General features: G+C 43.2%; 1 protein-coding gene across 1 annotated transcript in view; it reads right to left on the bottom strand.

Moving 5' to 3' along the window:
* The window catches only part of LOC124795569, a 286,431-nt gene extending 261,038 nt beyond the window's left edge, over positions 1-25,393 (bottom strand). Inside the window, exon 1 of the mRNA XM_047259641.1 lies at positions 25,323-25,393. The gene's annotated coding sequence lies outside the window, so the exon portion shown is untranslated. The remainder of the gene's footprint in view (positions 1-25,322) is intronic.
* Positions 25,394-25,623: the final 230 nt, after the last annotated feature.

The raw sequence follows: 25,623 nt of genomic DNA, 5'->3' as shown, positions 1-25,623 counted from the left end.
AAGAGATGTTGACGTACAGTTCCTAACCTCTAGAGTTTGCACCACTGCACCTGTTTAAATTCCAGAAGCCTCCGCGGTGTCCCAGGCTGTTAGGGCTTTTGACGCTGCTGACGGTGATTCAAAAAAAAAAAAAAAATGTGGCTCAACTTCTGAGGTCATCAGTCCCCTAGAACTTACAACTACTTAAACCTAACTAACCTAAGGACATCACACATATCCATGCCCGAGGCAGGATTTGAACCTGTGATCGTAGCGGTCGCGCGGTTCGAGACTGTAGCGCCTAGAACCGCTCGGCCACTCCGGCTGGCCCTTTTGCTAGGGAGGATGTAACATGTTATATTGGATAGAGAGTCATCGTCAGAGTAGTTTTCTTTGTAGTTTTTTCGTTTGATGCTTATTTCGTGAGATATTTGGCCCAGTCACTATCAGTGGACCAATCTGCATATGTGTGTGTGTGTGTGCGCGTGTGTGTGGGTGTGTGTGTGTGTGTGTGTGTGTGTGTAGTATGATGTCAAGTTCGTGTTGTGAGGCGATGAGAGAAGGGACACGAATAATGGAGCGCCACGCTTAAAGTGCGCATCCGATGGGCGAATCACTGTCTACATCTGACAATGGCAGAATGTTACGTGATACCACATACGTTTGTGACTATTACAGCGCCATCGATCACAAAGCCCAAAATGTGGTCCAACTAAAACATTCATATTTGTTTACGTACTACACGAATATGTAATAAAAATGGGGGTTCCTATTTTAAAAAACGCAGTTGATATCCATCCGTTTGACTTATGGCAGCGCCATCTACTGGGCCAACCATAGCGCCATCTGGTTTCCCCCTTCAAGCTAGATAAGTTTCGTCCTTTGTAGTTTTTTCATTTGACGCTCATTTCGTGAGATATTTGGCCGGGTCACGGTCAATGGACCGCCGTAGCCGCGCGGTTCGAGGCGTCTTGTCACGGTCCGCGCGGCTGCCCCAGTCGGAGGTTCGAGTCCTCTCTTGGGCATGGGTGTGTGTGTTCTCCTTAGCGTATGTTAGTTTAAGTTCAAAATGGCTCTGAGCACTATGGGACTTAACATCTATGGTCATCAGTCCCCTAGAACTTAGAACTACTTAAACCTAACTAACCTAAGGACAGCACACAACACCCAGCCATCACGAGGCAGAGAAAATCCCTGACCCCGCCGGGAATCGAACCCGGGAACCCGGGCGTGGGAAGCGAGAACGCTACCGCACGACCACGAGATGCGGGCATTAGATTAAGTAGTGAGTAAATTTAGGGACCTATGACCTCAGCAGTTTGGTCCCATAAGACCTTACCACAAATTTCCAAATTTCCAAAACACACACACACACACACACACACACACACATTAGAGTTACCTACACACAACTGATACACATAAGACCCAATTCTCACACACCCTGAGTAGAGGGGGCCATTCCGATTAACCGACTGAGGCTGCCTGCTGCGTCTTCCAGCCTACAATGCCATATGATTCACTCTCTCTCTCTCTCTCTCTTCTCTCTTGCTGAACGACTGAAAAGATGAGTTGTCTGTTTGCTGTCTCAACGTTACACAAGAAACTTTATACGGTGGCGCTGGCTTTAGGGAAAACTTACTCCGTCAGTCACTGGCTATGTGCAGGAAAACGGAAAAACATAGTGTCACGGCTATCAGATTTGACTCCTGTTAAATATAAGAGAACGCACGTTACTGACATTAGGAAAGCCTCCCACGTGTACATATTAGACAGGACTGAATGAAAGTAGTTCAAACGAGCAAATGTAGTGGTTTCAGCACGCGAAGGCGAATGTATAGCGCCCACGGTCTCCGCAAGAACGTCTCTAGGTAATGATGGATGGGCAGGTGGATTAAACACGTACATGATAACAAGGGCACATGTATTTGAAAACCACTCCAGTTGGGACTGAACGTTGTCAGATATTAGGAAAACACTAAAGGAAAATATAAGTTGTGAGACAAGACATCATAGCCGGCCGAAGTGGCCGTGCGGTTAAAGGCGCTGCAGTCTGGAACCGCAGGACAGCTACGGTCGCAGGTTCGAATCCTGCCTCGGGCATGGATGTTTGTGATGTCCTTAGGTTAGTTAGGTTTAACTAGTTCTAAGTTCTAGGGGACTAATGACCTCAGCAGTTGAGCCCCATAGTGCTCAGAGCCATTTGAACAAGACATCATAAACACATGAAAGTAATAGCCTTTTTTAAAATTACCGCTACCAGTCACAGACTTGGTCAACTATTGTATTACTTATTTATTTAGTGACATGTTCCGAGGAAATAACTCATCTTCAGGCTAAATGACATTGCAAAACATTACAATATGGTCATACTGATGTTACATGGTCTTTATATAAATGCTGTGGTCATATTTGTTCTTCTGGCGTGGTAGTCTCGTTGTGATGCGCTGAGGTGGCTCTCCTGGCTTTCTTGGTCGCTGTTCACAAATTTTCACTAACGTAACAGTAACTTGGAAACACGATCATAAAATGACCACAGCATTTATAAAAAGACTATGTAACATCAGTATGATCACATTGTAATGTTGTTTTTGTAATGCCATTTAGCCTGAAGATGAGGTATTCGCTCGGAACATGTCGCTAAGTAAGTAATACAATAGTTGACAAACTTTGGGACTGGTAGCGGTAGTTTAAAAAACCTTTACATATTTCTTGAGACAATCACGGTCGAAAAATAGTCAAAATGGCTTCACAGTAATGGCCACTGGCATCAAACGGGGACATCCCGAGTGTAGCAGTAGTATGGGAGACGTTGCAGTACAGAGGCAGTCGGTGCTAGAAGGCGTTCCTGATGCGTACCGCTGACCTGTTTGTCTAATGTTTCGCATCAGCGATACTTGCAGCACTGGCTGGGCCGCCAGGGGATGCATGAGGTCGCGAGAACGTGGTTGCATATACGTCAGGTAATAGAAAAACAATAGCAAAAAAATGGCTTTGAGCACTATGGGACTTAACATCTGAGGTCATCAGTCCTCTAGAACTTAAAACTAACTAACCTAAGGACATCACACACATCCATTCCCGAGGCAGCATTCGAACCTGCGACCGTAGCGGTCGCGCGGTTCCAGACTGAAGCGCCTAGAACCGCTCAGTCGCTGTGGCTGACTAAAACAATAGCAGTCTGCACCTGTGTGGATATGTATGTGTTTCAGTAAAGAGACAGAAAGACACGTACCATAGTACTCCCTGAAAAAGCTGAGTAATTAAGGGAACAGATGAACTGGCAGTTTTAGCTAGGTATATTACCACAGCTCAAAATCATATTGAAATTGTTAAAGAAGTTGCGGAAATAGCAGGACTACAAATAACATTCGAAAAAACTGAACATATGACATGCAACAAACAAGTACCAAAGTTTTTGAACACTACATATGGAAAAATAATAAGGATTTCTCAGTTTAAATACTTGGGGGAAATCGTCGAAGAAAACGGTCTGGAAAAAGCTGCAAACGAATTTCGCATTCACAAAATGAGAACTGCATTCAGATTAACACAAAATATTTATAATAAAAAATCACTTTCTAAATTCAGCATACTTTGGCATTACAGCACTGTTATCAAACCTGAATGTCTATATGGAACAGAAACTTTAATTTTATGCAGAAAGAGGGATACTGAAGAAATTCAAAAGAAGGAAAGGGAGATTATTAGGAAAATTTAGGTCCCAAAATTACTGATGTAGAAACTTATAAGGTGAGAAGTTAAAAGGAAATAGGAAAATATACAGACATACACGGTGACATGAGAAAACGAATACTTAAATTTTATGGCACATTAAAAGCATGGCACTCACTGGGTTGAGACAACAAATAGCAGGATTCTACGAAAACAGAGGTAAGGCCAAAACTGACCCAATTAAATAGATCGCTGCCTTTAAGGAGGATCTTAAAGTAGCCGGTATAGCTCAGGCAGACGTTACAAATAGAAAAACATTCAGACAAAAGATATTTGATTGGAAAGTTGGTTAGAGGGAAATTAGAAAATTGACTGGGACAGCGTGGTCTGATGAAAGAAAGAGACTTCATTCTGAAAGGACGTAACAAACTTGGACACGATGGAAGGCCAAACATCGAAACCGAAATTGATTAAATGAACCTCACCAGCACTCATCTCTGGTGGCTAGGAACCAATATTGTTAGAGTAATTGGAACAGATTTCTGTAATACAGCTGTCTATTGAAGAAACTAGACCAGCAAGCCATAAGGCTAAAGCTACTGTAAGAAACTTCCCACAGTAAGGAATACAGTGTGAAATAAATTGCAGACGTATTTAGACGACACCTGCTTGAAATTTTAACGTTACGCGTATGTAGGTGAGTTAACGGGCCACCCAGTTCTGGTACGAGGTAACATCACATTGTCGTACGGGTGAACGGCAGCGGCCACACTGCCCAGGGCGCGCTGCAGCGGTTCCAGCTGGGTGACATGCACTGGAGAGTCCAGGCACAAAGGCGACCAGCGTCGCCAGACATGGCTGAACTCCAAAGCTGGGAATTTGGGCGGCTGTTGCTGGAATGGCCTCTGTGCAGGAGATGCACCAAAAATGGCGGAGTGTCAGACAGGCTGAAAGATGGCTTCTTACAGACTTTTGAGAATCTACAATAATTTACAGACGAGTATTAAAGCAAAGCTGGATACGAAACTTCCTGAAAAATTAAAACTGTGTGCCGGACCGAGACTCGAACTCGGGACCTTTGCCCCTTTGCCTTTCACGGGCAAGTGCTCTACTAACTTTTTTTTTTCGGGCCTCCTTCCTCCCCTACAGCCCGTCCTTCCGCTCGCCATTTGTGCCTTCTTCGGCTACCTTCTGTGCTATGTTTGGTCCATAGGAGATAGTTGACTGACGAAGTAAATGTATACAAGTAAACAAAATCCCTTCTTTTGGGGTTGTGGAAAGAAAATAGGTCCGCTACATTCTTCCATCATTGTGCGGGAGCGATTTTTATAGGCGAGCCAGGCGTACTTCAACCTGCTGGCGGCTCATGTTTGCGTCAGCAACCTATTAGTGCTGCTACACGAGGGCAAAGGGTAAACGAAATAGCCACCTTGTTGGCGTAAAATGAATGAGAAACTTAATAGATAACTTCATAAAGAAAAAAAAAGGAATCCTGAGAGTGAACAAAATGTCGTTTGATCGTTCTTCAGCTCTGTCGGTAAGACAATGTTCGGTTCAAGAAATTTGCGTAATTTTCTTTGTATTTCTTTTGCCGTTCGAGCTTTTGATGTTCTGTCATCAGGTACATCCAATAATCTGATTCACTCGTCGTCATAGCCGTTGAGATGTAGTGGACTGTCAGTCCTTTGAGCCAGTTGGCTGACCTTCTTTTAGTGTCAGGATATGGCACGTCATCAGGCAGAAGGACGTGTGTCGGTGTAATGGTGTTAGGTGACGTGCGGAGCACGTGTGCTAGTTTTTGCCTGAAGAGATTCCACACGTCTTTCACATCGTCACAGACGAAGCGATGTTCTTCAGTGTCGACGACATTGCAGCTGGAACAGTTTGGTGTGTGTGCCAGACGTATCGCGTGCAATTTGGAGTTGGTGGGGATTTTTCTATTCACTGCGAGGTACCACGTCGAGCGTACATTGGATGTTAGATGGGGGTCAGATATGTTGTCCCATGTGTTTTTCCAGTTATGATGTCGAAACTTATTTTCTATTCGATTGCGCAATTTTCCTTCCAGCAAGGTTTTATCAACTGAGCTACCCAAGCACGGTTCGCGACCCGTCCTCACAGCTTTAAATCCGCCAGTACCTCGTCTCCTACCTTCCCAACTTTACAGAAGCTCTCCTGCGAACCTTGCAGAACTAGCACTCCTGAAAGAAAGGATATTGCGGAGACGTGGCTTAGCCACAGCCTGGGCGATGTTCCTAGAATGAGATTTTCACTCTGCAGCGGAGTGTGCGCTGATATGAAACATCCTGGCAGATTAAAACTGTGTGCGCTGCAGAGTGAAAATCTCATTCTGAAATCATCCCCCAGGCTGTAGCTAGGCCATGTCTGCGCAATATCCTTTCTTCCAGGAGTGCTAGTTCTGCAAGTTATGGAATAGAACTTCTGTGAAGTTTGGAAGGTAGGAGACGAGGTACTGGCAGAATTGAAGCTGTGAGGACGGGTCGTGAGTCGTGCTTGAGTAGCTCAGTGTGCCCGCGAAAGGCAAAGGTCCCGAGTTCGAGTCTCGGTCCGGCACACAGTTTTAATTTGCCAGGAAGCTATATGTCAGCGCTCACTCCACTGCAGAGTGAAAATCTCATTCTCAAAGCTGGATACATTTGCGATCTCAGAAAAATGAGTCACATCCAATGGCACAACAATATTTTCAATACCTTTATGACTACCGAAGTTAGCATTTCACAATGACTAAACATTTTCACAATGAGCTGTTGAATTAACAACTTTTAAACGCTTCATGCGATTTCAAGAGACGACATCTGAGATGATAGCACTGCATGACAATTACCATCCCTTTTTTATATATTGACTGAGGACTTTTTTACATCTTTTTCATTAAGCAAATGTTTGTCAGAACGTCGTAGTCTCCACAGTTACATGGTATATGAATGTAGCACGAATACCTCATGTGTTAAAAGAGTTGTGTAGTTATTTAACTAATTTATTTTGCCAATAACTTTATTTAAATGTTGATTGAAAGCTGAAATAGGACATCCTTTTCAAAGATAACCTTTTGTATACAAATAACCGATACCATTTATACTATCGATTCTTGTATAGTGAATGTTATCTCAGGTTTTTTAACTAAAAGAATTTCATATGATTTTGTATACAATGTATTACATTTCAGGCTAAAATGTATAAAAAGATATTAATTTTTTAGTACTTTGTATGTACAGTTAAAATTACTCTTATTTTGAAAATATTTGAAATTTCGAAATATCTGGCATATTTAAAATTCATATTATTAGTTGCACAATCTAACGCTAAATTATTAAATTTATTTTCGGATTCATTTATAAAATAATGATTCTTATTTTGTCAAGAAAGTTTGTAAACTCTTTTGCTTTGTAAACTCTTTGGAATATTGTGAGTACCGCAGAAAGTAAGGAGTAGAGGGAATGCCTCTGATGGAGACAGACGTATTTATATGATCGACACTAACTATGTAATTTGGAATATTAAGTGGAAATTGTGAAAACGGTGTGATATTGAAAAAGAATAAAATTCAAGAGTAGTATAGACAAATCTTCATCAGTTATTTAGTCATCAGGAACCCACAACGTTAAATCAAAATTTCAGTGGCAAGAATGTTCCCCTAGACGCAAAAACTGGAGCCAACAACAGGAAGAGAAAATGAAGATAAGTAAAAAGTTTTTCTTTTATAAATCTTAAGCCCCTCAAAGCTTTTGAAGCTAATGAAGACACTGAGAAAAATTTAATAGCGATGTGTGGGAGGGTAAGATTACGAAGTCCTATTTAAAAACTGTGTTAACTTAAAAGTGGCCAACCGCATGCGATAGTGGAACCACAATTGAAAGGAGAACTAAAAGATGCTTCTGTCAGGATGGCATAAATAATTGTTTAAATAATATTTAACGGTAGTTCTTTGTCATTTAATGTGAGAGCGCCTGTGCAAGAATACTAGCGTTTCATTTATGAACAAATCTTCATTTGAAATTATCGTGAATGACGTATGACAATATTTATAAAATTTCTTTATTTAAATATCATTATTACGTTAAATCTGGGAAGTAGCTAAGTTAAGTCAAATCATGTCTGTAGAAATTAACACCTATTTTCGGTGGGGAAGGCCTTCAGCCAATGGAAAAGCAGACAGTAGGTGAACACTACGGGAGTCAAGTCGAGACCGGGACTTGTCAAATGAAGATTCTGGATATTTGGACGCTTGTTTTGGAAGAACGCAGACCTGCTTATGGTATTGGGTGATATGTGATCGAGTGGGTGATAGATTCTTGGCGGTGAGCGGCCGCTAATAAGACTTCAACTTTTGAGGAAAGACACTTTATGTGGAGATCTGGTGGAAGACAGACCTGCCTGAGGTAGTCGGTCGTGTTAGTGACAGACTGTAGTGGTAAAGTACCGCTATAACAAAGGCTTTTGAAGGTCTGCACGTGCTCCAGAGTAGGACTAACTTTCTCCGCTTCTATTACGTAACTGAGGGTAGACAGGGTATGAGTTTCTGATCGTGCCGGCCGGAGTGGCCGTGCGGTTCTAGGCGCTACAGTCTGGAACCGAGCGACCGCTACGGTCGCAGGTTCGAATCCTGCCTCGGGCATGGATATGTGTGACGTTCTTAGGTTAGTTAGGTTTAATTAGTTCTAAGTTCTAGGCGACTAATGACCTCAGAAGTTAAGTCGCATAGTGCTCAGAGCCATTTGAACCATTTTCGAAGTTTCTGCTCGTCTTCTCACGTGTGTCAATATGTAAATCATTGTGTTGAAGTCTCAACTGTTTTGAGGTGGAGAATATTTCGCATATTGTGATTACAAAATGGACTTAGTTGTTGCGTGACGTTGATGATTATTTAGTTAGGGGATTCTGGGACCACTCTCGTACTGCTTCCGATATAACTTTACTGCATTTGATAAGGGTATTTTCTGTCCTATTTTAACTGCGTACCGTACGACCACTTCCTTCTTGTTGAATAAACATTATTCAACATAATTCTCCGTCGTCCACATCAATTACAAATTTCAGAATAGAAACCTTGTTATTAAATTATTCACTTAACTTTTATTTTGTATTTCTGTGTATTTTATTAACTCGCAATTCTATCCGATGCGTAGACTATTTGCTTGCACGATCACAGATACAGCTTGTTACTGTAGCAAATTAGCTGCAGGGTATGAAAACAGATGTGGGCAGCTCGACCCTATGGCTGCATTCTTTTTAAACAGAGCTGTTGAAAAGACCAAGTACCTAAAGTACGAACAAACCGTAAGTAAAGACGGAGCTGGTTTGCTTGTATGGGATGCTGTTTGGAATAACAACAGTAATCGTTAAATGCCGTTGCAAAATCCAGAATCCTTACTAGTATGCGAACAACACCCTCCACTTGACTCAACTGAAGAAGGCTTCCACTTGCTCTTACTTCGTACCACGTGACAGGGAGCCACACCACAATTTATTGTCTCTCAAGTGCCGTCCGCAGCTAACAGGAGCGCGTGAAGAGTAAAGGGCAACAACAGAATACTGGAAAATGGCCTGAGATTGAATGCGTCGGCGAACCTAGAGGGAGAGAGAACGTTGCCTCTAAAAATCATCGGTCACTTGCAAAGTGCGCTCGTTGAGAGAGACATCTTGCGCTTTTCGCACTCGATGTCTCGGAAATAGTGGGCGCAGGCCAACGTTCAAGGCCCGTTGCCTTTGATGCTCAAACTGTGCTCCATCACGTACCTCACTCGAGACTGACAGCATCGACAAAAGTTTGCTGACTATTCTCGGCAATTTGTGATTGGCTACTAGAACGCAACACGTTACCTTGAACAGCGATTGTTCATCAGAAGTAAAGGCAACGTCTGTAGTAGCCCTTAGAAAGCATCATAAGACCACAGCTATTCTCAGTTTATAAAAACAGCCCGTCGCAGTGTCATCTGCATGTCCAAAAATACACTGTGTTACTTGTTTACTTAGTTATTTGCAGGGCCATATAATTATGGAGTAGGTGTAAGGAAATTCACAACGAGTTGGGGAAAATACCTGTTTAGGGTGATGAATGCCAGCATACACTAAATGTGGATGGATGCACATGAGTAGCAGGAAACCTGCATAGGTTTTGAAAAGGGCATTAGTCGTTTGCTTCTCGACTGTCACGTCAATTACTCATTCAAGCGCACAGCGATTCAAACAGCTGAGGTAACATGAAGTAAATAGCATTTGAGGCAATTCTGGGAAAATATCAGCGGAATTCTTGTTCTACAGGTAACTCAGCTTTTAGGGAATCTCTCCAAGAAGGATTAACATGGAAAATCAGACGAATTCAAATGTGTGCTGCTACAACACGTAACCGAGCATTTCCGCCAGTGAAGAGTGCATTCCGATGTTAAGATTCCTTAAGAAGAAGTCTTTGAGGTAAAGGCGACGTTCTTGTCACAAAGTACGTTAGAACGGATTTAAAGCAACAAACATCGAGAAAGGAGTAAAATGATAAACTTCATTATAAATTATATAAAGAATACCTCCACAACTTTTTGGGACGGGTTCCTAACGCCAATACTAGAAAAAGTTCGCGATAAACATGCCCTGGAATACTTCATTTTTGAGTTTTAATAAGAGAACATTAAAAAATTCAAAAATCAGGAGTTTATAATAAATATTACAAATACCCTCAGCTTGTTTGTGTTGACGGATACATACACATCACATTCGTGAGTGCATGAAAATCTCCGCAGTGCAATACTCAGACTAGACTCCAGCAGCAATTTTAGATTGATCTGTGGAATGTAATTGTAGGTTAGGTTAGGTTAGGTTAATGTTTAACGTCCCGTCGACAACGAGGTCATTAGAGACGGAGCGCAAGCTCGGGTTAGGGAAGGATTGGGAGGGAAATCGGCCGTGCCCTTTCAAAGGAACCATCCGTAACTGTAGGTACTGCCCATTCAGTTCATACTTTTTCCTATGGAATTTATTCACAACATACCTCCAGACTTGAAGCAATACTCTCTACGTGAGGTGTCCCTGCAGATAAGAGGATCTACTATGAGGGTACCGTCATCAATTCCCTTACCAACGATCTTGCTCCGCTGCAAGACGTAATTAAAGGATCACTTTTTGGAAACCCCGTAATTGTCGCACACTGCAACGCAAAAGTTTGAAATTGCGACATCACCATCGGGCATGGCGATGCTTCAAGCAATAAAGTCGCACACAGGCGAAAAAAGGCCAAAGCACAAAAGTTCATGTGACGCGTAAGGTAGGTTAATGATGCCGCATTGCCACCAAATTCCACCACGATTCTGTACAACCTCACCGTGGACGTGTGACACGATGGGGAGGTCGTCACAGCCCCTCTTCCCCACATTTCACCCCTTCTTTTGACGCCTATGCGATTGGGGGTCAGAACCGCCCAGCCCAGCTTTGAAAATACGCGGTTTTCTTATGGGTGGCTGAGGAAAACACTTCAGAGACACCGACGCTCAGAATCGACTCGAAAATTTCTCAGGGAGTGGCATAAACGCCGTCAGTGAAACCACCCCTTCCCTTGGGGCGCTGGTTCCCACACATTTCGCGGTCCAAAGTGGCTGTCCGCAGTGCGATGAGCAACACGATCACTTTCTCGACAACTTTTGAAACAGCTAACACCCCCCGGACGATTTAGCCCTTGCCTAAGAACATTGTGGGCCTGCAACCCTACTGAAAATGATCGCATCCCTTTTGAGTGTAGCAGTTTTTTCTCTGGTGCAAAGGATGGAACTACTAGGGACCGTTCAAAACTATTCGATGAAATTTGACCGTGATCCGAAGCAGCACATGGTGTTTACGCTTTTTCAGCCGTCCTGTGTCGCGCCCTCTAAGATATCCCCACCCCCTACCAGTTCAGCAACATCGGTGCCAATCCTCTATAGAGAAGGAGAAACAGTAGGAGGATACAGACTGGAAGAAAAGGATAAAAGAGGAAGCCACCCGGTAGAATTTCGTACAGACCATAATTTAATTATCGCTGACGCTTGGTTTAAGAATCATAAAAGAAGGTTGTATACGTGGACTAGACCTTGGGACACCGCAGGTTTTCAGATTAGTTTTAGAATGGTAAAACAGTGACTTTGGAACCAGATTTTAAACTATAAATCGTTTCCAGGACCGAAAGTGAACTCTGATCGTAAGTTATTAACTATCGACTGTAGCTTAAAACTGAAGAAAGTGCAAAAAGGGAGGACATTAAGGAGATAAGACATGGGTAAGCTGAAGGAACCAGAGTTTGGTGAGTGCCGCAGACATTAGACAACTATTGACTGAAAGAGAAGAGAGGATTATAGTAGAAAACGAATGGGTAGTTTTGAGAGATGAAATAATGCAGGCAGCAGAGGATCAAATAGGTAAAAATACAAGGTCTAGTACAAATCCTTTGATATCGCAGGAAATGAAAGGAGAAAGTATAAAAACGCAGCCAATGAAATAGGCAAAAGGGAATATAGACATCTAAGAAATGTGACTGACAGGAAGCTCAAAATGGTTAAAAAGGAATTGCTTGAGAGCAAATGCTAGGCTTTAGAAGCATATATAACTAGGGAAAACTTAGATTCCACGTATAGGGAAACTAAGAAGCCTTTTCAGAACAGAGAAACAACTTTATGAATATTAGTGGTTCAGATGGAAAACCAGTAGCAAGCAAAGAAAGGAAAGCTGGAAGTTGGAAGGAGTATATATAGGATCTGTACAACAGCAATGAGCCTAAAGGCAATGTTACAGAACGGAAAGAGGACGTAGATGAAGATGAGATAAGAGATATGATACAGCGAGGGGAATTTGATAGAGCACTGAAATATTTAAGTTTAAACAAGGCCTCTGCAGCGGTTGACATTCCGTCAGTACTACTGATATCGTCAGGAGAGGCAGCCAAGACAAAACTGTTCCATCTGGTGTGCAAGACATATAAGTCAGGCGATATATCCTCAAAATTTAGGAAGAATGTGCACTACTGGCCATTAAAATTGCTACACCAAGAAGAAATGCAGATGATAAACGGGTATTCATTGGAAAAATATATTATACTAGAACTGACATGTTATTACATTTTGCCGGCCGGGGTAGCCGACCGGTTCTAGGCGCTACAGTCTGGAACCGCGCGACTGCTACGGTCGCAGGTTCGAATCCTGCCTGGGGCATGGATGTGTGTGATGTCCTTAGGTTAGTTAGGTTTAAGTAGTTCTAAGTTCTAGGGGACTGATGACCTCAGAAGTTAAGTCCCATAGAGCTCAGAGCCATTTGATTACATTTTCACGCAAATTTGGTGCATAGATCCTGAGAAATCAGTAAACAGAACAACCATCTCTGGCCATAATAACGGCCTTGATACGCCTGGGCATTGAGTCAAACAGAGCTTGGATGGCGTCTACAGGTACAGCCGCCCATGCAGCTTCAACACGATACCACAGTTCATCAAGAGTAGTGACTGGCGTATTGTGACGAGCCAGTTGCTCGGCCACCATTGACCAGACGATATCAGTTGGTGAGAGATCTGGAGAATGTGCTGGCCAGTGCAGCAGTGGAACATTTACTGTGTCCAGAAAGGCCCGTACAGGACCTGCAACATGCGGTCCGGCATTATCCTGCTGAAATGTAGAGTTTCACAGGGACCATCATGATGCTGTAAACAGAACTTGGAGTCATACGAAAAAGTGACGTTTTGCCATTCGTGGCCCCAGGTTCGTCGTTGAGTACAGCATCGCAGGCGCTCCTGTCTGTGATGCAGCGTCAAGGGTAACCGCAGCCATGATCTCTGAGCTGATAATCCATACTGCTGCAAACGTCGTCGAACTGTTCGTGCAGATGGTTGATGTCTTGCAAACGTCCCCATCTGTTGACTCAGGGATCGGGACGTGGCTGCACGATCCGTTACAGCCGTGCGGATAAGATGCCTGTCATCTCGACTGCTAGTGATACGAGACCATTGGGATCCAGCACGGCGTTCCATGTTACCCTCCTGAACCCACCGATTCCATATTCTGCTAACAGTCATTGGATCTCGACCAACGAGAACAGCAATGTCGCGATGCCATAAACCGCAATCGTGATAGGCTACAATCCGACCTTTATCAAAATCGGAAACGTGATGATACGCATTTTTCCTCCTTACACGAGGCATCACAACAACGTTTCACCAGCCAACGCCGGTCAACTGATGTTTGCGTATGAGAAATCGGTTGGAAACTTTCCTCATGTCAGCACGTTGTAGGTGTCGCCACCGGCGCCAACCTTGTGTGATTGCTCTGAAAAGCTAATCATTTGCATATCACAGCATCTTCTTCCTGTCGGTTAAATTTCACGTCTGTAGCACGTCATCTTCGTTGTGTAGCAATTTTAATAGCCAGTACTGTAATAATACCGATTCCAATGAAATCAGGTGCTAACGGATGTCAATACTGCCGAACAATCAGTTTAATGTATCATATTGCAAAATACTAACACGAATAATTTACAGAAGAATGGGAAAACTTGTAGAAACTGACCTTGGAGGAGATCTGTTTGGATTCAGGAGGAATATAGGAACACAAGATGCTGTACTGACTCTGCAATTGCTGTTAGACGGTAGGTTAAGCAAAGGAAAGCACACGTTCATAGCATTTGCAGACTTAGAGAAGGCTTTTTACAACGCTCATCGTCAAACTATTCGGTTGGTGCATAAGTTCGTAGCGTTTTCCCACAATTTTAATAAACACAGCAGATACACGTAATAAAGACTTTAGTCACCAATAGTATGTTGTCCTTCACTATTTGCAACAGTCTGCCAACGCTGGAGTAATTTTTCGGCTCCGCGACTACAGACATCACGTGGTTTTAAGGGGGAGAACTCGTTGAGCCATGTTCGGAGCGCATTTCCATCCGGAAAGGAAGTTCCTTGAAGGTTGTTCGATAGAGAATGGGAAAGGTGAAAATCTGAGGGCGCAGGATCAGGTTAATAAGTGGCTGCGGAATGACTTCCCATCTCAACTCATGTATAGTGGTTTTTTGTCAGCCTGGCAGAATGCGAGCGGTCTTTACTGTGGAGTAGCGTCACTTTACGATAGCACTGACGGGCTACACCTCGAGGAAGCAATTCGTAGTACACCACACCATCGTCGTTGCACCACATGTGCATAACACTGTGTTTTGTGGACGCGCGTAGGTCTTTGTACAGGGGGTTTCTGCTTCGTTTGGGCTCAACCATTCCTTTCTTTTCCTTATGTTAGCGTAAAGACACCATTTCTCGTCACCAGTAACGATACAGTACAGGAATAGTCAGTGTGTTCACTAGCCAACTGATGACGAGCAAGCAGTGATGCACATGTGGGAGCCCGCTTTATTATTATTATTATTATTATTATTATTATTTTCTTAGGGAACGCCGTACACATACACGCAATTTCTGAAGTTTCCCCATTGCATGCAAATGTCGCACAAAGGGGAAATGATTACAGATTATTACATTTTGCAGTTCTCAAGTACACTGACGTGGAATATTGTGGATTAATACGTTTGAACTGTCTTCATCAGATCCAGAAGGTCTCCCTGAACCTGGAGAGTCACTAATGTCAAAACGATCCTCCTTAAAACGAGAAAGCCAATTTTCTTGCCGTTCTCTCTCCAATGGCATTACCACCATACACAACGCAAATGTTTCTGGCTGCCTCAGCTGTTGTCACCCCTCTACTGAGCTCAAACAGAAGAATATTTGGGAAAAGCTCCGGTTTATCCACTTGGAACTCCTTTTCCTACCGTCCGCAGCTCCACTCACTATCTCGAAGTGACAAAATGACAACATGTAAACTGAAACAGCAACAGCGAACTGCAAAAAAAATTACGATCAACAAGTAAACCCTTAGCAATGACAATCAAAAACACTCCGAACTTATGCATCAACCTAATACATTTGTAGCGTTTGTAGACTTAGAGAAAGCTTTTTAAAATACGGTAGAACACACTCCTTGCACTTCTGAATGCAGCAGCAGTAAAATGCAGGGAGCGAAAGGTTATTTACAACTTGCATAGAAACCAGTTGTCAGGTATAAGAATGGAGAGGTACGGAAACGGAAGCAGTGGCTGAGAATGGATTGAGACAAGGTTGTAGACAATGCTCGATGTTTTTCAATCCATGCACTGAGCAGGTATTAAAGGAAACGAAAGAAAATGTTGGAAAACGAATTAAAGTTGAGGAAGAAGAAATACGAGGGTTGACTGAAAAGTAATGCCTCCACCTTCGTAACTCTTCAACAGTTGGCAGCGTTGGTATGCGGCAGGTACTGGCTTGTTCCGTAGCCTCTTCTCTACAGCTCCAGTTGGCGGGAAGGCTTAGCATTGAACGGTTGTGTTGTTACAGTGTAAAATATGGAACCCTGCGCAGACGGTCTGTCAATGCGATTTAAGTAACTTGCAGTCATTAAATTCTCGACAGCAGAAGGTGTCCCCCCAAAGGAGAATCATCAGAGGATGAAAGCAGTTTATGGATATTATGTAGATGTGAGTACTGTGCGCCGTTGGGGGAGTAAGTTTAAAGATGTTGAGACGGGAACATCTGACCTGCGGGACAAACAAAGAGTTGGGCGTCCTGTGACAGCAACCAACGAGTTTCCTTGATCGTGGAACACCAATAAATTCAGAGCATTACATCACAACGCTGCGAACTCTCAAACGACGGCTAACAAGGGTCCGAAAGGAAAAGGGATATGTTTTCCTGCAGCATGACAATGCCAAACCACACACTTCACGTGCCACCACAGCAGAACTTCAGAGACTGAATCTCACCACCGTACGGCATCCTCCACACAGTCCATATTCAGCACCGTCTGACTTCCATCTATTCCCGATAATGAAAGACGATCTGCGGGGACATCATTACGCTTCTGATGAAGACGTTAACTGGGAGACTGTGGTTGCAGAAATAGAGTGGCGACTTCTTCCGTGACGACTTCAGAAAACTTGTTCATCGTTGGCAGAAATGTATCCAATTCGCTCGTGATTATGAGGAAAAGTGAATATTGGTAATTAAAGATGACATTTTAAGGATTATTTCTGCATTTGATTTACTAAAATATTCCCATCCAAACTCAATTAACGAAGGTGGAGGCATTACTTTTCTTGCAACCCTCGTAAAAACTTTGAGATTTGGGGATTACATTGTAATTCTGTCAGAGACGGCAAAGGATTTGGAGGAGCAGTTTAACGGAATGGACAGTGTCTTGAAAGGAGGATATCAGATGAATATCAGAATAAGGAAAACAAGGCTGATGCAATGTTCTGGAATTAAATCAGGTTATGGTAAGGGAATTAAGTTCGGAAATGAGACACTGAAAGTTATAGATGAGTTTTGCAGTTTGGGCAGAAAAAGACTGTTGATGGACAGAGTAAAGAGGATCTAAATTGTAGACTGGGAATGGAAAAAAACGATTCTGAAGAAGATAAATTTGTTAACATCAGATATACAGTAGATTTAACTGTTAGGAAATCTAACCTGAAGGTATTTGTAGGGAATGTATCCATGTTTGGAAGTGAAAAATGGGCGATAAACAGTTTATATTCTATGGGTAAAGAAGATAATGGGCAAGGTGCACTACATCAGTAGCGTGTGCTTAAGTTGAGTGTCCAGTTGGCTCAGTGGTCAGCGTATCTTCCTAGTAAGCAGGAGGCCCGCTTTTGAATCCCAGTCCGCCACAAATTTGCAACTTTCCCCATTGATTTAAATCAATGCCCAATGGCAGTGAATGTCATTGATTCCTTTGCGTCTTGACTAACATTGTAGACAAGAAGAGAATAGAAGCTTTTCAACTGTATGCTGCAGAGGAATGCTGAGGATTAGGTGGGTAGATGAGGACGTACTGAACAGAATTGAGGAGACAAGAAATTTGAGGCACAGACTGAGAAAAAGTAGGGATCGGTTGGTAGAACACATTCTAAGACGTCAAAGGATCACCAATTTAGTACTGGAGTAAAGTGTAGGGGGTAAATATTGTAGAAGGGGGCCAAGAGATGAATACAGTAAGCAGGTTCAGAAAGATGTTCATTGCAGTAGTTATTCGGAGATGAAGAGGCTGATACAGATAGAGCAGCATAGAGAGCTGCATCAGACCAATCTTCAGCCTGAAGATCACAACATCTACCGTGCGAACTGCTGGTTTTCATAAATATACAACTCTGAAGCGAATATAGCTAAATTCTGCACATTCCTTCTTCCGTTAATTTGAACATTTGAAAAAACTATTCATATACCTCCTAAGGTGACAGTCCTGTAGAGGACCTGTCAGAGACCATTTTTTTCTGTCCTTTCTCTCGTAAGTACCTCGTGAGGCGCAGTGGCGACTTGTTTCGCAACTGGTGGTCAAAGATGTTGTCTGTGCTGTTGGATTCTGACTGTTACATAGTGCTGCCAGTGTGCGTTGCGTGGTCTTTCCTGGCCTCGACGCAAACGATAACAAATGCAGACACAGCACTGCTCACGTCGGGGTCATTGTCCGCACCATGAGCCCGCCGGGCTCAGAGTCGTCCCACTGAGGCGCACTGAATAATTAAAGAAGAGGAAACATTTCTAACAACAACAGCTTGGGAGTTGAAGGGGATGTTGAGCTGAGAAATAATTGTAAAGAAAAAAAAATTCAAGCACTTGCATGCGCTATAATGCGATAATGGCACGGACATCTGTGGATCCGTGAGCTACCACTTGTCGAACTTGAAATGTGCATTTTTCACAAGCGGCAAACTTAAGCTAGGTGAACAAAAGCTATGTATGCTCCGTTTGAAAAATCCAAACGAGGACACATTTGGCGACACTGCATCTGGCAGGCATTACTTTAATAAGAAAATGTAAGGTGGCAGAATAAATGAACGTCAGATTCGCTCCTTACATTAGAGCTTTATAAATCGCAATGGGAAGGTGAATATGGCATCTAACTTAATTCAGCAGTAACGAACAAATTTGCCTAGCAGTATGTAATGCAAAAAGGGATGACCCTCAATAGACAGTAATTAACACACCGTTCCCATAATGCATCTTTGAGTGGAAGGTGAAACAAACAGTGAGAAGCGTTTTAGTATGGGTTTTAGAGGGACAAGGGCAGAGGCAAGGCCACGCTACAGGGGGTACCACAGAAACCACTTAAAGGGGTGTCCCAGGAGGAAAGTCAACGACCGACCAGGTGACTCAGGCGGGGAGAACGAGTATAACGGCCCATCTGAGGGAGGACAGGAAAGAAAACTTTTAGAAAACTGCGTTTCGGAATTCCAAATGGATACGAAACAAGACCAGTGACACATTTTCGATCACGAGTCCAGTGAGTGCTAGACACATAGAAGGGGCAACATACGCATTTAGGCTTCTGGAACGGGCACAAAACGTCCGATTGGCGCAAACACGCTAGGAAGGAGAAAAGAGCCAACGTTTCGACGCAATTTAATGGTAGGGACGACACTGCGATTGGTAGAGAGTTTCCACGAAGTAAGATGAACGCTGCTACTGGTCGAAATGTCGTGACGTGAAGAACGAAAGAACCCAGGTGGGGAGACACTTCGGCTATGAGTAAGACAAGACAGAAATTTTCGGGGACTCTTCTCTGAACTGGCGTCAAGTGCAGAACGGAGCGCACAACGCTCTGTGTGACGCAGAGGAGTAATTTGTGTGAACACTGCGTTCACAGCGGCTGCTATCCAGCTAGAAATTATCTGTAGCATCGTTTAGCTCCAACTGTGGAGAAACGAACCAGCCAATTAGTTAATTGTTCTTGCGAGAACTGAGAGGTCACTATAATATGCACGCTGCTCCAACCATGCGAGTGTATATCGCCACAGTGTAAGACCAGGGATAAATACATGTTCTCTCGCCTAACGAGAAACATAGGGAAAGTTCCTGCTGGAAAATTTAGCAAAGGCGTAATTAGTTTTATAGGAATTTCAGCGGAAGAGAGCGGCCTAGCAGATGACAGCTTACCGCAGCTTAAGGTAAATACCGCATGGAGAGGCATAAACTTGTTGGTTCATCAGCTTGCGTCCACTGTAAACTCGAGCGACCTTGGGTAATTTTTGCTCAGTTTGTCACATAGCTAACCATCCACCGTAGACCTGATTTTAATCCTAAAAATAGTACCGAACTTTGAACCGGAACCGGACGATTTTCATAGCACTGACCGACATCATAACGTATAGGAACAATTTTGTAAAGAAACTTTTAGTTAAACTTTAATATTGTCGTGTTTAGGATAATTTAATCTTCTGAGAGTCAATATTTAATATTGTTGTGTTTAGGATTATTTCACTTTTTGATGTTGACGAGATACGTTATCCTGACAATTGTTTTTGTTGTCACATTGAAAACTGTGTAAAAGCGTGTCAGTTTCCTGACTTTGGAAGCATCACAGACAGTGTACTGGAAGTAACAGAATTACTGCACTGGATATCGGATTTAATAGCAAGTGTTTACTAGCCGTGAAGCCGGCCGGTGTGGCCGTGCGGTTCTAAGCGCTTCAGTTTGGAACCGCGTGACCGCTACGGTCGCAGTTTCGAATCCTAATTCGGGCATGGATGTGTGTGATGTCCTTAGGTTAGTTAGGTTTAAGTAGTTCTAAGTTCTAGGGGACTGATGACCTCAGAAGTTAAGTCCCATAGTGCTCAGAACCATTTGAACTAGTCGTGAAAAAACTCCACAAAAACCCACATGATTCTCGAGCTGCGTGCAAAAACGTTTGAGGCTTAGTGAGAACCGCTGCTTTTCAAAGCATCCTAAAAAAAATAACTACCCTGAGAGACAACGTAGCCATTTTTAAAAAAATGAGAAGCAACCTTCAGTTATGTGGAATATTCCCACCACAATGTGCTGAAAATACTACCGGAAGTCAACCATCAGTTTAAGAGGAGATAGCGAACGTTCATGCTTTTAGATGGATACGCATAGCGTTCTGTATTTCTACGCATAGCGTTCTGTATTTCTACGCAGATACACACATCCTAGCTAAAGAGTTTTAAGTCTTATTTGTTAGCCTAAGATTAAAGAGGCTCCGCCTTATAAAGAGATAAACATACCTGCTACTTTTAATTCTGTCAGTCTTCTAACTTTCGTTCCTGTAATAATGTGATTTACTCTATAAATCCGCGATGTGAAAGGAGGCAACGATATTTTATATTTCGTAAACTGTTAACGCACTTGAAGTCCGATTTAAATTTTAATGCTGTCATCTGTCATATAGCTGGCTGCATCTGGACTGCTCGCCAATCCACACACACACACACACACACACACACACACGCTGCCTCTGTGTGGCCACTTCAGCTGCCGAAACTAATGTGCCTGGCGGATTTCGGTGAGCACTTGCAGTAGGAGGAGGAGGATATTAGTGTTTAACGTCCCGTCGACACCGAGGTCATTAGCGACGGAGCGCAAGCTCGTGTTAGGGAAGTATGGGGAAGGAAATCGGCCGTGTCCTTTCAAAGGAACCATCCCGGCATTTGCCTGAAGCGATTTAGGGAAATCACGGAAAACCTAAATCAGGATGGCCGGAGACGGGATTGAACCGTCGTCCTCCCGAATGCGAGTCCAGTGTGCTAACCACTGCGCCACCTCGCTCGGTACTTGCAGTAGGACTTTCGCGCAGTTTGATTTCGCTTGCCTTACGGTAAGGATGGTATAAACCGACCGCTTAAAACCAATACAGATATTTTAGTTCCAAATAACCTGTATTTTTCGGATTTGTTTGATCTCCGATACAAGAGGTGTTTTTATGTTTTACTAATAACAGTGTAGAAAAACGGCAAACAATTAGTCATAGCAGGCGTGCTAAAATGTTTCGTTTTTAAATGAACTTATTTTGAAAGAGGAGTAATTTTTATTCGTAAAATTTTGTATTGGTTTGAAACATTGCGTCATTTTAGCAAAAAACAAGAAGAAACAATGGAACATTGAACATCTATAATTACATTTTTGTAAAACTGTATACCTACTAAGTTAAGAACATCGTTTTACACCCGAACCTCTCAATTCACCCGCAGTGGTTAGACACTGGACTCGCATTCGGGAAGACGACGGTTCAATCCCGCGTCCGGCCATCCTGATTTAGGTTTTCCGTGATTTCCCTAAATCGCTCCAGGCAAATGCCGGGATGGTTCCTTTCAAAGGGCACGGCCGACTTCCTTCCCCGTCCTTCCCTAATCCGATGAGACCGATGACCTCGCTGTCTGGTCTCCTTCCCCAAAGCAACCAACCAACCTCAAATCATCCATACTAAACAATAAAAATAAAAAGTAGCTGGTCTGCTGGGAATGTCTACATAATATACGCTTATATGATTGTAGCCCTTTGAAACGGACAAATTAATACGAATAACAGAGATCTTCTAAGGCCCAAACAGCAGTATGATTTTTGAACAGGATTTCAAAAAAAGAAAAAAAATTAAAGTCAATAGGAGAATACTGGTGATTTTTTTTTGTACCATTCGACCACTTATCACACTTCGAGAGAAGCAACAAACATTGGACGGACTAAGTTTTCTTTTATTTGTCTATTCAATTCAATATTTTGATTGTATGTATCTTGAAACCGACAAAGAGGAAACTTTTCGATCTTCGTTCGATTCTACGTTTATCACAGGAAATACTAGGAATAAAAAGCAGAAAGTCGGTTATTTCAGAAACCGACTATTGCGAGCGGTTTTAGTATTCATGTTGAACCGCCGCGGAAGAAAAACGATATAACCGGAGACCAGTTGTTTGAGCGATATCCGTCATCCCTACCTCTGGTACTACGAAGCAAGTAGTCGAAAGACGCCCATTGGCGGTACACTGTAGAGAATTACGTGCCGTAAGTGAATGTTAAAAGTTTTTATGGAATTTTCGTAAGAGTTTGAGGCCGTAAGACTAATGTTTCTTTCGAAGTTTAACCTATTCAACGCAATACGATACGCAGCTTTGGGAAAATCCGTCATATAGAGGGATATTTTGAGATCAACGCAAAAAAATTGTTTCATTGAGATGAATAATTTTCGAGATATGACGTAATAAAATGGAAGCTGTTTTCCGCACGCTAAAATTTCAGCTGTTACAAAAAATTTAACGTAACTCTGTCTCTAACTGAAATTACGAGCAGATTTTTAACACGCTTAGAGGCATTATAGAATTCTATATCATACGTGAATTCCAGATCTCTTTTACTTGAGTTTTGTGTGAGATGTGGGCTATAAAGTGATTTTGTCTGGCCTTTGAGAGTAGTAGCATTGTTGTGGATGCCCGCAGACAGCACTTGTCGCTCCATATCGCAAGTCTGGACGTTGAAATGTCAGATGTAAACTAATTTTAGTCAGACTACAGTGAAAAAGCGACTGTGCAGTGATCTGTCTCTGATTAAAAACGCGCGCTGTGGAAGAGCCGGTGTTACCTTGTGTAACAGCTGTTCGGGCTACCTCGGCGGAAATGGTGATATATCAGTCCGTTTTTGCTTTCCAGCCGTGTTGTCAGTTTCCTTACACGATATTGCGACTACTTTCTGAGTATTTTCCGGCGCTGTCACAGGGCAGTCACTAGGGCGTCCCCAGTTTGCACATTGGAGTCCACACAGCGAGCACAGAAATGTTTTACTCGACTCCTATAGATGACAACGATCAAAATTGTCTAAATCTCGCCTAAAGAAAATTGAAACTCGGATGTAAAATAAAAACGTATAAATCAGCCGACAGGTGTTCCTTGTGACGTACCGCCGTAAGTTTAGCCGGCAACTGTTGAGTAGTGAGTGTACATATACTCTGTTCATATGACGTAAACAACATAAACGCGATGATAGATGGTGGTGGTGGTAAGTTTCTGTGGGACGAAACTGCTGAGGTCATCGTCCTTAGGCTTACGCACTAGTTAATCTAACTTAAACTGACTTACACTAAGAACAACACACATACCCATGCCCGCGGGAGGACTCGAACGTCGGACGGGGGACCCGCGCGAACCGTGGCAAGGCGCCTAAGACCACACTGCTACCCCGCGCGGCACTCTTGTTTGTAATTAGAGTACTATGTTAGGTGAGAACGAAAGCATTTTATGCTTTCCGTCTGGTCAGCCAAGAAGCGTGCGGGAGTAATGGAGTTTTGCTGAATACTAGTTCATTCTCTTCAAAAATTAAATTATATTTGAAGCTATACTGTTTCTTTGCTCACTTATTGTTAGTTGGTCCAGCTGGCTGGCCAGTGCTGTCCAAGTTAAATGCGCCGGTAAAGCTGTTGTCCCACATTAGCACTCAGTCTATGTGCTGCCTACAGGAAAATTAAAGAGACCTTTGGAGATAAGAGAACCACTTGTATGAATATCAAGAGCTCAGATGGAAACCCAGTTCTAAGCAAAGAAGGAGTATATAGAGGGTCTATACAAGGGCGATGTACTTGAGGACAATATTATGGAAATGGAAGAGAATGTAGATGAAGATGAAATGGGAGATATGATACTGCGTGAAGAGTCTGACAGAGCACTGAAAGACCTGAGTCGAAACAAGGCCCCCGGAGTAGACAACATTCCATTGGAACTACTGACAGCCTTGGGAGAGCCAGTCCTGACAAAACTCTACCATCTGGTGAGCAAGATGTATGAAACAGGCGAAATACCCTCAGACTTCAAGAAGAATATAATAATTCCAATCCCAAAGAAAGCAGGTGTTGACAGACGTGAAAATTACTGAACTATCAGTTAAATAACTCACAGCTGCAAAATACTAACACGTATTCTTTACAGACGAATGGAAAAACTAGTAGAAGCCGACCTCGGGGAAGATCAGTTTGGATTCCTTAGAAATATTGGAACACGTGAGGAAATACTGACCTTACGACTTATCTTAGAAGAAAGATTAAGAAAAGGCAAACCTACGTTTCTAGCATTTGTAGATTTAGAGAAAGCTTTTGACAATGTTGACTGGAATACTCTCTTTCAGATTCTAAAGGTTGCAGGGGTAAAATAGAGCGAAAGGCTATTTACAATTTGTACAGAAACCAGATGGCAGTTATAAGAGTCGAGGGACATGAAAGGGAAGCAGTGGTTAGGAAGGGAGTAAGACAGGGCTACAGAAGAATGCTGAAGATTAGATGGGTAGATCACATAACTAATGAGGAAGTACTGAATAGGATTGGGGAGAAGAGAAGTTTGTGGCACAACTTGACCAGAAGAAGGGATCGGTGGGTAGGACATGTTCTAAGGCATCAAGGGAGGGCAGCGTGGAGGGTAAAAATCGTAGGGGGAGACCAAGAGATGAATGGACTAAGCAGATTCGGAAGGATGTAGGTTGCAGTAGGTACTGGGAGATGAAGAAGCTTGCACAGCATAGAGTAGCATGGAGAGCTGCATCAAACCAGTCTCAGGACTGAAGACCACAACAACAACAACTATGTGCGTGGAACACAGCGTAAAACGTACCTTTACTTTCGTACTTGACTGTACTGGACTCAGCTCGGTATCCGCCCCACGTGAAACGAAATCGGATGAGATTCAGGCAAAAGCGGAAGGATAAATGGTTCATTCATATGATGAACACGGAATAGTCAATGTGTAGGGAGAGAATGGTCTGTGCCTCATACCAGCGATACGTTCCCTGGAACTAGATCTGTGTAACAACCAGGTGCACGCCAGCTGACATAAATAGGCGAATGAAGCGGAGTGCGGCTCACCATTCAACGCAGACGCCGGGCCGTCGCGGTGCAGCAGACAGTAGTCAGCGGGCGGCTCACACAGGTTCCTGCACGCTGCGCGGGCGTGGCTATCTTCTGCCTGCCGATCACGTGACGGGCTACGCTCCTGACGTCACTTCGCGGAAAAGCGCCCGCACGCCGCGCTTCCTCTCTGCGGTCGCTACGGCGCCCGCTACGCAGGCCACACGCTGCCCGACGGTTAAGGTCACAGAGCGGCCATGTCCCCTTCAAGTTTTTGGCGGGATCGAGAAGGTTAGAGTCTATTTTCTCGAGGAGCGTA

The sequence above is a fragment of the Schistocerca piceifrons genome, chromosome 4 (assembly GCF_021461385.2).
Source record: "Schistocerca piceifrons isolate TAMUIC-IGC-003096 chromosome 4, iqSchPice1.1, whole genome shotgun sequence".
Classification (NCBI taxonomy): domain Eukaryota; kingdom Metazoa; phylum Arthropoda; class Insecta; order Orthoptera; family Acrididae; genus Schistocerca; species Schistocerca piceifrons.
The sequence above is the reverse complement of the archived record's forward strand: the minus strand, read 5'-3'. Positions and strand labels throughout refer to the sequence as shown.